Genomic DNA, 15126 nt, shown 5'->3' with positions numbered 1-15126 from the left:
AGGGCATGGAACGTAACCTCAGCAAGTGTTTTTCCAGCCTTTGGTGGAGTACCTTGGTTTCCTCCTCTGTAAATAAGGCATAAGTCCAACCAGAGATCATGAGAAGGCCATCAACAAATGCCCTACCCCCAAACTCTGAAAGAAATAGAGCCCTTTCTGGAGAAGATAAGCTATTACAGTCTTCAATTCTCCAGGCTCCCAAGCTCAGTGCCCCCTAAATGTCCTGCGTAAGATGGGGGCTTGGTTCGTATGGTCACATGCATGTGACATAGCATTTCTTGTACTAAAGCAGGCTCTGCAACTGATGCTTTGCCTCATTCTGTGATCGCTGTGAAAGTGGCGCAGAGTATGAGTTGGCACAGTGCTCTCCCACTGTGACCCTGATGGCTCTGAACAGCCAATTGCCATCATTCCCAAAACTCTCATCCAGATTCAATGCAACCACTTGAAGACGAGAAAGAGGCATTAGCTACAGCCTACACATTTAGCTACAGTCTACACAGTGAAGATGTTCCATATGTATGGCATGAGGTTTCAGTTTATCATGGACTACAAGTCATATCGCATTGGCTGGTCCTTGGTTCAGACTCCTGGCCAAAAGGGCACGACGACTTCAGTGTTGTGCACTATTTCTGCCCGCATACATGTATGTCATCCTCTACAAATCTTCCGGTTGCCAATCGAACGTTGATGCTCTGTCTTGCCTGCTGACTGGTAAGAATCACAAGTTTGACACTCAAGAAGTTGCCGTTTTTTCAACTTGACTCTGACTCGTCATTGGCCTGTCAGGAGTTACCCTTGATGTGTGATCAGTCACAGCTCAGACTCAGTTGGATCCCACAATCCATTCTATTGTCCAGTGAATTCAGCAAGGTTGGCCTCAGAGATTGCCCATGGGACCCAAGAAGACATACTCTGCCCTCTGGCCTTGACTCTCTCCCCACGATAGGGTTCTCCTCCTCCTGACAGAACAAGACTAGCCTCGTGTCATTATTGCACCAGCCCTGCACCCCAAGGTCTTTGATCTCCTACATGGTGGTCATTGGGATGTTACGGGTATGAAGCAGCTGGCCTGTCAGCACATCTACTGGCCAGATAAACTGATATTGATAAATAGGAATATCGAGCCAATGGTTTGGTCCTGTACTATGTGTGTCCACCAGCAGCCAGTTCTCCCCAAGTTTTTTTTTTGCACCCTGGCCCCAGGAAGATCCCTGGGAGTGTTTTCACTATGACTTTTTTTTGCAGTGGATGTGGTTCATTGTGGTTGACTCATTCTCCATGTTTCCTTATATCCACTCACACCCCTCCACCATGTTGGCAAATGTCATTCAGGCCTTGCCACACATCTCTGCTAATGAGGGTCTCCCATCAGACATTGTCTTGGACAACAGACCCCAGTTCACCTCTGCACAATTCGCACATTTTTTAAGTTCCAGCACCTGCCACTGGCCCTTTTCTCCTGAATTACATTGAGGAGGTGGAATGGGTGGTATGGACTTTCAATGGAGATGATGTCAGTCATGGTGCACTCTGCTTCCAAGCCACCAGACATCCACTACCCCTTCAGTAGTGTTTCTTCCACTGCTGTGGTATTGGTGGTAGGTTTCGCTGCAGTGCAACTGTCAATAATGGCAAACTATTGCTACAGCAACCAAATATAGCTGTCTCTGCCGCAGCTAGTACATACAAATGCCCACAGGGGGCAGGCTGCACATAATAGTGATTATAGCATGCATGCCATTTTGTTTCCTTTACTTATATTAACACAACTAAAGCTGCCTTATTCAGCAGCGACATCCTTACTTCTACAGATCTCGCTCCTTCTGCCACCAACAGCACCCATAATGGGTATAACATCCTACCTTTTAATTACTGTAGCTTATATTTTAGACATTGTTTACTATATTTTCATCCCTCTATACTCAATATGTATTATTACCGTATTGCAGCAGGGAAAAGCCTGAAGATGGTCTAAAGAAAGGGCCGAAACTGGTTGTTAATGAATAAAACTCTGAAAACATGATACAGACTGTTTTTTTTTTAATTTCTAATTTTTTTATTATTTTTAACTCATCAATGTGCTGGTGCCAACTCATATTACTATACATCTGGATGTCTGGGAACTTCATACATGTAGCCTCATCTAGTGTGTGCTGTATGATCTCTAATTCTGGTACCTGTAAATCATTTTTATCTGTTTGGAATAGCATAACATGAGTTTTTGTAAGATGCAGGATAAAGATTCATTTGCGCTGTTTTCACTCCATCAATAGGAATATGTGCCTGTAAAAATATATAAACATAGCAACTGTAAGGCTCTTTGAGAACAGGATGAATTAACTAAATGTTGACATCATCACACTACATCTTTGCAAAGAAGCAATACTGAACAAAACTGATTCAACAGCATAATGATTTTCACAGGACACATGGTATGAGTTACAGAAATTGATGCCATCATAGGTAAGAGTAGCCTCCTTTTAAAGTAGAATTAACAAAAGTAATTGAGGAGTCACATTTTCAAACAATAAATTCTGATCCTGTAACTGAATTTCATTCATGAGTGCAATGATCTACTGTTGATGTAAAGCTAAAACAGAAGGTATAATGGCACAATACACTGCTTGACAAAAAAATTGAAGCATCTGGAAGGATAGGATGGAATGGAATGAAATAAAACTCCATGGATTGAGAAGGTATGTGAGGTTATTGCAGTGATTACAAAATTGAGTAAAACTTACAAAGAACACGGCAGTGTGAGTCCACTTATCAGTACAATATTGCATCCCTTTTCACCTGGATGCATGCACTGATTTGTCTGAGAATGGTGTCATAAATCCATTGTATCCTCTCCTGTCACAAGCTGGCCCACAACTGTTGTAATTGGTGTTTGATGTCCAGGATACTGGCACTCGGATGGGGTTGACATCCAAGTTGGTCCCACACATGCTTTCGGAAACTGATCTGGGACCTTGCTGGCTACAGCTGTATATCAACATCATGAAGACTGTTCACCTGCCCTAAATGAATGAGCATCGACTTGTTGAAAAATGGCACCATTATACTGTCACATTAGAAGCAACACATGAGGTTGCAAGATGTCAGTGACACACCGATGTGCCATCAGTGTTCCCTAAACCTCTAAAAGCTGTTATCCGAAGACTCCCCACATCATTATGCCAGGAATAAAACCACTCTGTCTCTCCAAAGCTTTGGAAAAACAAGGCCACTACCAAGGTCGTCAACATACTCTCTGAATATGGTCATCCAGGATAGTGTAGAACAGCAATTCATTGCTGAGCACAATGCAACATCATTTATTAGCAGTCCCAGTAAAGGCTCCACTCACACAGCTGTCTGTGTTGTGGTGTTAATGGCAGCCTATGGATGGGATGAAAATTCCCTAATCAGGCTGCTAGTTTCTGTTAAATGGTGTGGGATGAGACAGAATCTTGCAGGGTGTCCATCACCTGTTATCAGATAGCAGACACAGATGGGAAGGCGTTACAATCTGCTTGGTGCACAGTATGGTTATACTCCCTTGCATTGGTCAGATGTGGACAACTGCAACCTTGACGACATCTGCTCTCACGGTCCTATGTAGTCCAACATTTGAGACAATGCCACATCCAAATGCCCCACAAAGCAGAATATTGCATGATTTGACCAGCCAAATGAAGAACCACAATGAGACCACTTTCAAACTGTCAGCTGCTGGTAACACTGTTTCACATGAACACATGGCATCTCCATGTCCTTGGCAGTGATCACTCAACATATGGACTTATTCACACCCCTTATGTGCTCTATCAACCTTGATAAGAATGCTAAACCCGAACAACAATAATGCGCTCTGGCCACCTTTCTCCCTGTCATGGAGAATTGCAACTTTAAATATTTTCAAAGCCGCCTATTGTGTATTCGTATTCGAAATTACATTGACATCTGGCCACACCATCTGCATGCTTCACTTTTCTTGCCAGGCAATGTATTTGTCTTACTTAAAAATTTAGACAAATTGACCCTTTTGTTTGTACGTTTAATATTTTCATGGGCACAACTACATAAAGTTTAGTACTGTTAACCAGTACCAGAGACAAACTGTTACTTTTGCCCATCCTGAAGCTCCTTCCTGCAGTTGTTATGATGATGGCCAATGATAACCAACATCAGTGAACATTATAAAAATTTTATGTGATTGTACCAATGAAATTATTAAATGTATTAACTTCTGAATCTGAGACTCTGAAATTGTACACATGAGTATTCTTTTTATATTTATCATGTGAATAAATTATATCAACTCAAGCATTTCTTATGTCTCATCAGCATTTGATTCACTTGCACATTCATATCAAATGTCTCTACCACAAACTAAGCTATTACTATGAAGAGCAATAAAAAGAGAAATGAGCACATGATAATTTAGTACTGTGTGTTTTGTTTTTGCAAACAGTTAATGCATTCTTTAGAATTAATATTAGAACTCTTATAACAAAACAGGACGCTAATAACATATCAATATAGTGAACAAGTGTGCACCGTTAAGTTGAAGTCACAAATCCAATTGTACAGTGCTAATCACCTGTTTCACATTAATGCATAAGTCAAAACTGGATATACCAACTACAAATAGCTGCAACTTTATCTCTTCAGCTGTGACCTTCAATAGCTGTCACTGACAAATGCTAGCATTCATTTTCATGTGAACATAATAAATTTAAGGAACCACTCATAAACAACCATTCTTCCTAATATCCTTATAAGATAGAGTGGTTTATCAACACTTAGAATTTATTTCTCTCCATTCCATGAAGGAAACAATTTCTTTGTCTTTCAGAGGCTCTGAACGCGCAGCTCAATTCAAATTTCTGTGAGCATATGAAAACAGAAGAGTGAGAGAGAGAGAGAGAGAGAGAGAGAGAGAGAGAGAGAGAGAGAGAGAGAAGCAAATAATTTCTATAGCTGAATTGGCAAGAGTAAGAAATATGGATTTGCTGTCAAAAATTAATATCAGTTTTAAAAAAGATCAAAGACTACAGAAATATGTTTTGAAAGAGTGTAAAATAAATGATTAAAATATCTACATCTAGTGAGTCTAACAGAAAAATGCTTGAATGTAATAAAAAGTATACTCTGCATTCATATTCACACATGTCTACTCCACTTTCCAGACCTTTCAGAACAGTACTGTGTGTGCAATTCATTGCTACCCAGTCAACAATGAGTCAGCAATTTAGATCTGCAGATAGCCTTAAGCATACAATGAGTTAGAAAAGACAGCAAAGAGAGACTAGGCCATTTACCTTAGTGCTCTCAATGCTGCATATAAGGTACTTATGGAGGGGAATTGTGCGTAAAATTCATTTATCTTTCATCTCATTTGCTTTGTCAGTTGAGATCAGTTGTGACCCGGAAGGGAAACCTGTGGAAGCCGTACAGCTCTAGAGAGCTTCTCTCCAAGTTAGCAAGCGTGAAATGTTTTTTCTTTGGAAACTGACCCCATGGAGCTTATCTGTAACATCCATGCATGATATTTGGTTTGATTTGATTTTTATATGGTCCTTTAGAATAACACTGTATGTCTAATATAGGACATAACAAGACTAGAAAATATTCAGTATCATATATTTTGTAAAGAACACTGATTTTGGTTATGAATTCAAATACTAATGATTACAGAGAATGACATTTGCAAAATTAATTTATTGTGCAATCTTTACTACTGTAATATTCCTTTCCACAAGATAATATTTCAATCTTTCAGCTTCTTTGGACAGTTACTTTCATACAAAGCATCCTAGGCAGATTTGTTATGTAGTTGAGTAATGAGGCCTTTATCTGGAATTGTCAGTTGATCGGGTGTTTTTCTTACTTGGTTCTTCATGTGTTGTGACTATGGGGACATGGGTTTGTTATAAACACTGAATTATTTTTGTGATATAAGCTCACCAGACAAAACATTAGTAAGCTTCCTTCAAAGAACACACTGGTCACTTTCGAGTAGTGTAGAACTGGTGCCAGGTGGTCAAGATTAAAAGTCATGTCAGAGAAGTGCTGTGTAAGTGCACTTCAGTTTATGGAACCAGCACAGTATGTCGAATTGACATGGAGACAGGAGAGAATGGCAGAAACATATCAAGTTTGCATTTGCCCATGATCACATTGAATGAGGTTTCCTTATTTTATTTGTGTATCAACACGGACTGTCAACTATGTCTGCAAAAAATGGAGTTCTACCCACAACCTTGTAATATAATGTAAGAACAGTGTTTTTTTTACAACCACTGTTCTTACATTATGTTACAAGGGATCGGAAATGAGTGTCACACATTGACAATGACAATCATTTTCAAACCCCACTGGAATTGATGCTGTTAATTAATGGAGTTTCACCTCAACCAGTTCAGAGCGATGGTTGTGAATGGAACTGCAGGCAGTGCACATTCAGAGTTGGATACCTTGGGAAAGACTATAACACACACAGTGTCACATAAACCTACACATCTTCAGTGGTTCAAATAACTCAGAAGCTGGACAGTTGCTTACTGGAGGTGTGTAGTGTAATCCAACAAGATGCGATTTTGCTTCTATTCAAATGATGAAATACATTGAGTGCACTGATGGCCCAATATGGTGTTTAACTGTCAGTATGCAGAAGTTGTAGTTCAGGCTCGAGGGAGAACTTTCGTGATTTGAGGGTGTTTTTCATACTATGACCTGGACCTTAAATACGAACTGAGATGTTCATTTCAATACTCTCAGTGACCCCTGTTGTTGCACATTGTTTCTACATCTACATGATGAGGATGCTGTGGACACTTCCATCTTCTAAGATGACAACACTCAGATGCACAGTGCTGTACACACATCTGGTTTGACAAGCACTCAGATGCCTTAGAATACTTCAAATGGCCCATAAAATTACCCAATCTTAATTCCATAGAAAAGATCTGATACATTTGCAACAATGAGTAAAACACAGAAATTGACAACACTGCAGTCTGGTAGCTCTATGGCATCTAATCATCAGAAGGGGTTTCAGCCACAAATAGCAACCTGAAGAGACTTGTGAACTCTCTTCCCTGCTAAACGGAGGGCATTATCAAGGGTACAGGCAGTGTTATAAGGTACTAGCATGTCTTCTCCTGGGGGGTGGCAGTTTTAGTCTGATGTGCTCATATTGTTTTTTTGTATGTAACAAGATGTAACAGTTTAAGTGCCTAGACTATTGAAGCAATTCTTGCAGATTTCAGATGGCCTTTTACTTAAAATCATCCTAATTACTTTCTTTTGCTAAGTGAACACTCTTTCTGTTTCGTTTATGTATGAGTTTCCTCATACTGACACTCCATATTTCAATTACGGTTCAAGGAGTCTGCTGCAGACTGTACACGGAAGCTGTTTGCAAATGGCAACAAGTAAATATGAAAGAGCTGAGGTTTTACGGAAACATACTGCTTCTGTTTCAGCTCATTATTCACAGCAATACCTAAGAATTGTTTTCTCCACATTTGTTTCATTTGTCTTTACAGTCATATGCTAAGACTTCTCTCTGTTCCTGAACAATGGACAGATAGACTTTTTCAGGTTTAAAACTAGGTCATGTTTCATGATGCTTGCTTTTCTCTCACACTGCTCCACATTTTTTTCTTCATTCAGTATTGTCATGTCATTTGCCCATAACAGTCTCTTTCCTTCTCTTTCTCTTTCACATCATATAATTTAAAAACAGACTGAACAGCAATGGCTCCATAACAGAAACCTGTGGTATTCCATATTTGATGACTTTGATTTTTGACTGATACGTGTTCAATATCAACACATACTGCTTCCTGTTGCCTACTCATGTCTATATCCCCTCCCCTGCTTGCCATGAATGTCACAGTTTTCTGACCTTTGCACACAGTGGTATAGAGTATTTTGGAATAATCCAGAAACATTGCAGATAAAATTCTTTCCCATATAGCCCTAATGACTGTTTGAAATACATTGTCAGTCTTGCAACTGCAGATTCTGTACTATTACCATTTCTGAAACCACGATGTAATGATGTAAGTGTGTTACATTTGCCCACAAAAACAACTAATCAATTATACATAACTATTTTGAGAATTTTTGATAGACATCATATCAAAGAAACTGTTCTTAATTTATTGGGTCTTTCCTTGTTCTCTTTCTTGTACAATGGCACCACTGATTATCTTCAATTTTATTTGAAAAATTCCATTTTTGAAATAGCTGTTAGCTGTGCCCAGCAATGATGCGACTATTTGTTCATTTATCAGCTGTATTATGTGATTTGATATTTCACTGCCAGCTGATTTCTTGGCTATTAGTTTCTGAACACTTTTTCTCAGTTCCTCTATTGTGACTAGTTTCTAGAATGTGTTGCTGTAGGATTTTGTTGATACCTTAGTACCGTTCCTTTCTGACCTCTTTTCTTTCCTGTTTTAAGTTGTCTACCAGATTTAGATAATGTTTCCAATTTCTCAGTCTATTTTTATTAACTGATGTGTGTCTCTTTGTTTGATCCATTTGTTCATTTATTGCAGTATTGATTATATATTTGTTTTTGAGTCTATTCTGGCAGTGGTAATTATTTTTACATCCACCTCTACTGTTATTTTACTGTATTCTCTTTTAAACACTTCATATTTTTAAGCTTCACCCATCCCTCTCAGCATCTGTAGCTTCGTATAGTGTTTTAATATTTCACTGGTAATCCACATTATTTGAGCCTGCTGTTTTCATTATTTATTTACTTTCGTGAATTCTATGTTAAAATGATATGTGACTAGAAATAAATTCATCATATTTGTCATTTACACTCTGTACCTGTAGAATTTCAGTCCAAGATTTTCTATGTGAAAATGACATGAGACTAGAAATAAATGTATCATATTTGATATTTACACACTGCATGTGTCGAATTTCAATCGAAGGTTCCCAATTTAATATTGTTTTACTGATGTCCACATTTTGTGCACTGATCATTCTAATTTCTTTAAATGCTTCAGTCCTGCAAAAGCAGACCAGCTGTTCATAAGCATCATATATTTCCTACACATGCATTGTAGCCACATCTTCTAATATAATAATGATGTTGTCAATAAGCGTCTTGCCTCACTTTTACATGCAGACATTGTTGTCACCAAGTTACACTGTATTAACAATTCTTGTATCAAAAGTCAAATTCATTTGAGAAAACTACAACATTAAAAGAGACGGAATTGGATGAAGTGATATATCACTTCAAGAGACAAAGGATAAAACTCCCTATGTTTCTGACTGATGCAGCCCCATCACTCATCTACTTCACAAAATACATAACAGCAACCATCCTGATCATTCTTCACACATCAAAAAAAAAAAGTTTTGCATCACATTGGTTACAAGAGTTCCAGAACCTGTACAGAAAATTGGAATAGAGACCCACATAAACATCATTTCCGCCCGTTTTATTGCTCATGAAAACCACACATTGCATGTTGTACGACCATACAGCGGGACCTTCAGAGGTGGTGGTCCAGATTGCTGTAGACACCGGTACCCAGTAGCACATCCTCTTGCATTGATTCATGCCTGTATTCGTCGTGGCATACTATCTACAAGTTCATCAAGGCACTGGTGGTCCAGATTGTCCAACTCCTCAATGGCGATTCAGCGTAGAGCCCTCAGAGTGGTTGGTGGGGTCACATTGTCCATAAACAGCCCTTTTCAATCTATCCCAGGCATGTTTGATAGGGTTCATGTCTGGAGAACATCCTGGCCAATCTAGTCAAGCAATCTCGTTATCCTGAAGGAAGTCATTCACAAGATGTGTATGATGGGGGCGCAAATTGTAGTCCATGAAGACGAATGCCTCACCAATATGCTGCCGATATGGTTGCACTATTGGTCGGAGGGTGGCATTCACGTGTCATACAGTCGTTACGGTGCCTTCCATGACTGCCAGCGGCATACGTCGGCCTCACATATTGCCACCCAAAAACAGCAGGGAACCACCCTCTTGCTGCACTCGCTGGACAGTGGGTCTAAGACGTTCAACCTGACCGGGTTGCCTCCAAACACGTCCCCGAGGATTGTCTGGTTAAGGCATAAGTGACATTCCATGTCCATTCAACATGTCTACATCGGCATCTACATGACTACTCTGCAATTCACATTTAAGTGCTTGGCAGAGGGTTCATCAAACTACAATCATACTACCTCTCTACCATTCCACTCCCGAACAGCGCGCGGGAAAAATGAACACCTAAACCTTTCTGTTCGAGCTCTGATTTCTCTTATTTTATTTTGATGATCATTCCTACCTATGTAGGTTGGGCTTAACAAAATATTTTCACATTCGGAAGAGAAAGTTGGTGACTGAAATTTCATAAATAGATCTCGCTGCGACGAAAAACATCTTTGCTTTAATGACTTCCATCCCAACTCGTGTATCCACACTCTTTCCCCTATTACGTGATAATACAAAATGAGCTGCCCTTTTTTGCACCCTTTCAATGTCCTCCGTCAGTCCCACCTGGTAAGGATCCCACACCACGTAGCAATATTCTAACAGAGGACGAACGAGTGTAGTGTAAGCTGTCTCTGTAGTAGACTTGTTGCATCTTCTAAGTGTCCTGCCAATGATACGCAACCTTCGGCTCACCTTCCCCACAATATTATCTATGTGGTCTTTCCAACTGAAGTTGTTTGTAATTTTAACACCCAGGTACTTAGTTGAATTGACAGCCTTGAGAATTGTACTATTTATCGAGTAATCGAATTCTAACGGATTTCTTTTGGAACTCATGTGGATCACCTCACACTTTTTGTTATTTAGCGTAAACTGCCACCTGCCATACCATACAGGAATCGCTTTGCAACTGATACTGGTCTTTGGATGACCTTACTAGACGGTAAATTACAGCATCATCTGCGAACAACCTAAGAGAGCTGTTCAGATTGTCACCCATCTGTACCACGCTGCATGGTGTCGTGGGTGCAAAGATGGGCCTTGCCATGGACGTCAGAAGTGAAGTTGTGCATCATGCAGCCTATTGCACATGATTTGAGTCGTAACATTATGTCCTGTGGCTGCACAAAAAGCATCATTCAACATGGTGGCATTGCTGTCAGGGTCTCTCCAAGCCATAATCCATAGGTAGTGGTCATCCACTGCAGTAGTAGCCCTTGGGCAGTTGAGTGAGGCATGTCATTGACAGTTCCTGTCTCTCTGTATTTCCTCCATGTCCGAAGATCATCGCTTTGGTTCACGCTGAGATGCCTGGACACTTCCCTGGCACAAAGTAACAATGCAGACGCAATTGAACCGTGGTATTGACTGTCTAGGCATGACTGAACTACAGACAACATGAGCCGTGTACCTCCTTCCTGGTGGAATGACTGGAACTGAAAAGCTGTTGGGTCCCCTCCGTCTAATTGGCACTGCACATGCATGGTTATTTACATCTTTGGGCAGGTCTAGTGACATCTCTGAACAGTCAAAGGGACTGTGTCTGTGTTACAATATCCATAGTCAACATCTATCTCCAGGAGTTCTGAGAACCGGGGTGATGCAAAACTTTTTTTGATGTGTGTAGTTGGTTCTGAAGCACCCTCAAATCCACCTCAATCACGATAGACCAGCACCTACAACCCATAACCCAGAGCCCTTCATACTGCATAAAACATCTCAAAACCATTTCCCCCCCCCCCCCCTCCCCCTCTGGAACTCCATGTGTCACTATTAATCCAACCTTACTTTTCCCACTTGTCACATCCACACAACCCGCCATCCCTGGAACACTACCTCTCTCTGGTACCTTGTTTATTGTCAAGTTAGTCAACTTCATCCTTACCAAGAACCACTTAACTGTCAGGGGGGACCCCTATGGCAACAAGGATGGCTTTGTCCTATGCCCATCCTTTCATTATTGTGTTGAAGTGAAATCTGTCAAGGCCTAGGGGCTGGGATGGGCTCCCTGGCTTGATACACAAACACTAATGATACCTTTGTGGTCTACGCTCATGGTGAAGAATAACCCTTTCTCTTCCTGGAACAGCGTAACTACTTTTCCCGATTCAAATTCTCTTGGTTCTATTTCAAGCACAAAGCAACCCTCCTTGACACCTATTTCCATCTCACTGAAGCACTCGACCTACTCTATTCCATATAAAACATACCAAAAAGCAACAATACTTGCACTCTGACAACTGTAATGCCTTCCCCATTAAATGCTGCCTTTCTTACAGTGTATGCATCTGTGGCACACATTTCAGCTCTACCATTGATTATCTCAACACCAACACCCATAATTTTACCTAAACTTTCCTCTCCCACTGCCAACCTTGATATTTCATCCACAAACAAATTTCTCTAACTAACACAATACTCACTTCCAAAACATTCAGAAGCAACCCCCTCCCCAACCACGCTCCTTCTCACCCAGTACCACCCAGGCTTTGAATGCCTAAATAAATCACTCTAACAAGACTATAACTTTCTCAAGCCGAATCCTGAAGTGAGATCCTTTCTACCTTATCTCTTCCCCACATCACCCACTGCCACCTTCTGTTGTCCTCCTCATCTCTGCTTTATATCAGTTAAGCCATATGACATTCCTAAGCCATAATACCTCTTCCCCCCCCCCTCCCCCCATGAATCATGGACCTTGTCTTTGATGGGATGGCTTCCGTGCCTCAGTGATACAGATAGCTGTACCGCAGATGCAACCACATTAGAAGGGTATCTGTTGAGAGGCCAGACAAAAGTATGGTTCCTGAAGAGGGGCAGTAGGCTTTCTGGTAGTTGCAGTGGCATCAGTTTGCATGATTGATTATTCCGGTCTTGTAACATCGACCAAACTGCCCTTCTGTGTTGATATTGTGAATGGCTGAAAGACAGGTGGGAACTACCACTGTAACTTTTCCCAAGGGCATACAGCTCTACTATATGGTTAAATGATAATAGCATCTTCTTGGGTAAAATATTCCAGAGGTAAAATAAGCCCTTACTTGGATCTCCAGGAGGGGCCTACTCAGGAGGATGTCATCATGAGGAAAAACAAAACAGGCTTTCTATGTATCAAAGTATCGAACATTAGATCCTTCAATCAGACAGCTAGGTTAGAAAATTTAAAAAAGGAAATGGATAGGTTGAAGCAGTAGGAATTAGTGAAGTTCAGGAATTAGTGAATTTCAGTGGAGCAGGAACAGGACTTTTGATCACATAAATTCCAGGTTATAAATACAAAATCAAAATGGGGTAATGCAGGAGTAGGTTTAACAATGAATAACAAAATGGGAACACAGATAAGATACTATAAACAGCGTAGTGAATGCATCATCATAGCCACGGTAGACACAAAGCTCATGTCCACCACTGCAGTACAAGTTTATATGCCAACTAGCTCCAGAGACAACGAAGAGATTGAAGATATGTATGATGAGATACAAAAAATTATACAAGAAACAAAAATTTAACAGTGATGAAGGACTGGAGTTCAATAGCAGAAAATGGAGGGAAGCAAAAACAGTAAGTGAATGTGGACTGGGAGAAAGGGGTGAAAGAGGAAGCTGCCTGGTAGAATTTTGCACGGAGCATAATTTAACAATAACTAACAAGTGGTTTAAGAATCATGAAAGGAGGTTGTATATGTGGAAGAGACTTGGAGACACTTGGAGGTTTCAGATTGATTATATTATGGTAAGACAGAGATTTTGGGACCAGATTTTAAATTGTAAGACACTTCCAGGAGCAGATGTCAACTCTGACTACAATTTACCTGTCATGAAATGTAGATTAAAACTAAAGAAATTGCAAAAAGATAGGAAATTAAGGAGATGGAACCTGAATAAGCTGATAGGACCAAAGGTTGCTGAGAGTTTCAGAGGGAGAATTGGGCACTGACTGACTAGAACAAGGAAAAGGAATACAGTAAAGACAAGCAGGCAGCTTTGAGGGATGAAATAGTGAAGTTAGCACAGAATCAAATAGGTATAAAACAAGGCCTAGTAGAAATCCTTGAAAAACACAGGATATACTGAATGTCACTGATGTAACGAGAAAATATAAAAATACAGCAAATGAAGCAGAAAGGAAGTACAAATGTCTAAAAAATGAGACTGACAGGAAGTGCAAAATGGCTAAGCAGGAATGGCTAGAGGGCAAATGTAAGAATGTAGAAGCATATATCACTGGGGTAAAGATAGATATGACCTGCAGGAAAATTAAATAGACCTTTGGAGAAAAGAGAACCACCTGTGTGAATATCAAGAGCTCAGATGAAAAACCAGTCCTAAGCAAAGAAGGGAAAGCTGAAAGGTGAAAGGAGTAATTTGAGGGTCTGTACTAACTCAAAACAAGGTCTCGAAAGTAGGGACATTCCGTCAGACCTACTGATAGCCTTGGGAGAGCCAGCCATGACAAAACTCTTCCATCTAGCATGTAAGATATATGAGTAATGCAAAATACACTTAGACTTAAAGAAGAGTCCAGTAATTCTAGTACTAAAGAAAGCAGGTGCTGGCAAGTGTGAATAATATCGAACTATAAGTCACGGTTGCAAAATACTACCACAAATTCTTTACAGAAGAATGGAAAAACTGGTAGAAGTCAACCTTGGGGAAAATCAGTTTGGATTCTGGAGAAATATGGGCATATGCAAGGCAATACTGACCCTACGACTTATCTTAGAAGACAGGTCAAGGAAAGGTAAAGCTATGTTTATAGCATTTGTAGACTTAGAGAAAGCTTTTGACATTGTTGACTGGAATACTCTCTTTGAAATTCTGAATGTAGCATGGATAAGATACAGGAGCCAAAGGCTCTTAACAACATGTACAGAAATCAGAAGGCAATTATAAGAGTCCAGAGGCAAATAAAAGGAAGCAGTGATTGAGAAGGGAGTGAGTCATGGTTGCAGCTTATGCCAAATGTTATTCTATCTGTACATTGAGCAAGCAGTAAAGGAAACGAAGAAAAATTTAGTGAAGGAATTAAGGTACAGGGAGACAAAATAAAAACTTTGAGGTTTGCTGGGACATTGTAATTTTGTAAGAGACAACAAATGGCTAAGAAGAGCAGGTGAATGGAATACACAGTGTCTTGAACAGTGGGTATAAGATGAACAT

At 40.1% G+C, this 15126-nt stretch overlaps 1 protein-coding gene across 4 annotated transcripts in view; it reads right to left on the bottom strand.

Annotated features, from left to right (window-relative positions):
• LOC126262816 (uncharacterized) overlaps window positions 1-15126 on the bottom strand; it is a 283082-nt gene that overhangs the window by 69848 nt on the left and 198108 nt on the right. The window lies entirely within an intron of this gene.

The sequence above is a fragment of the Schistocerca nitens genome, chromosome 1, assembly GCF_023898315.1.
Source record: "Schistocerca nitens isolate TAMUIC-IGC-003100 chromosome 1, iqSchNite1.1, whole genome shotgun sequence".
NCBI classification, from domain to species: domain Eukaryota; kingdom Metazoa; phylum Arthropoda; class Insecta; order Orthoptera; family Acrididae; genus Schistocerca; species Schistocerca nitens.
The sequence above is the reverse complement of the archived record's forward strand: the minus strand, read 5'-3'. Positions and strand labels throughout refer to the sequence as shown.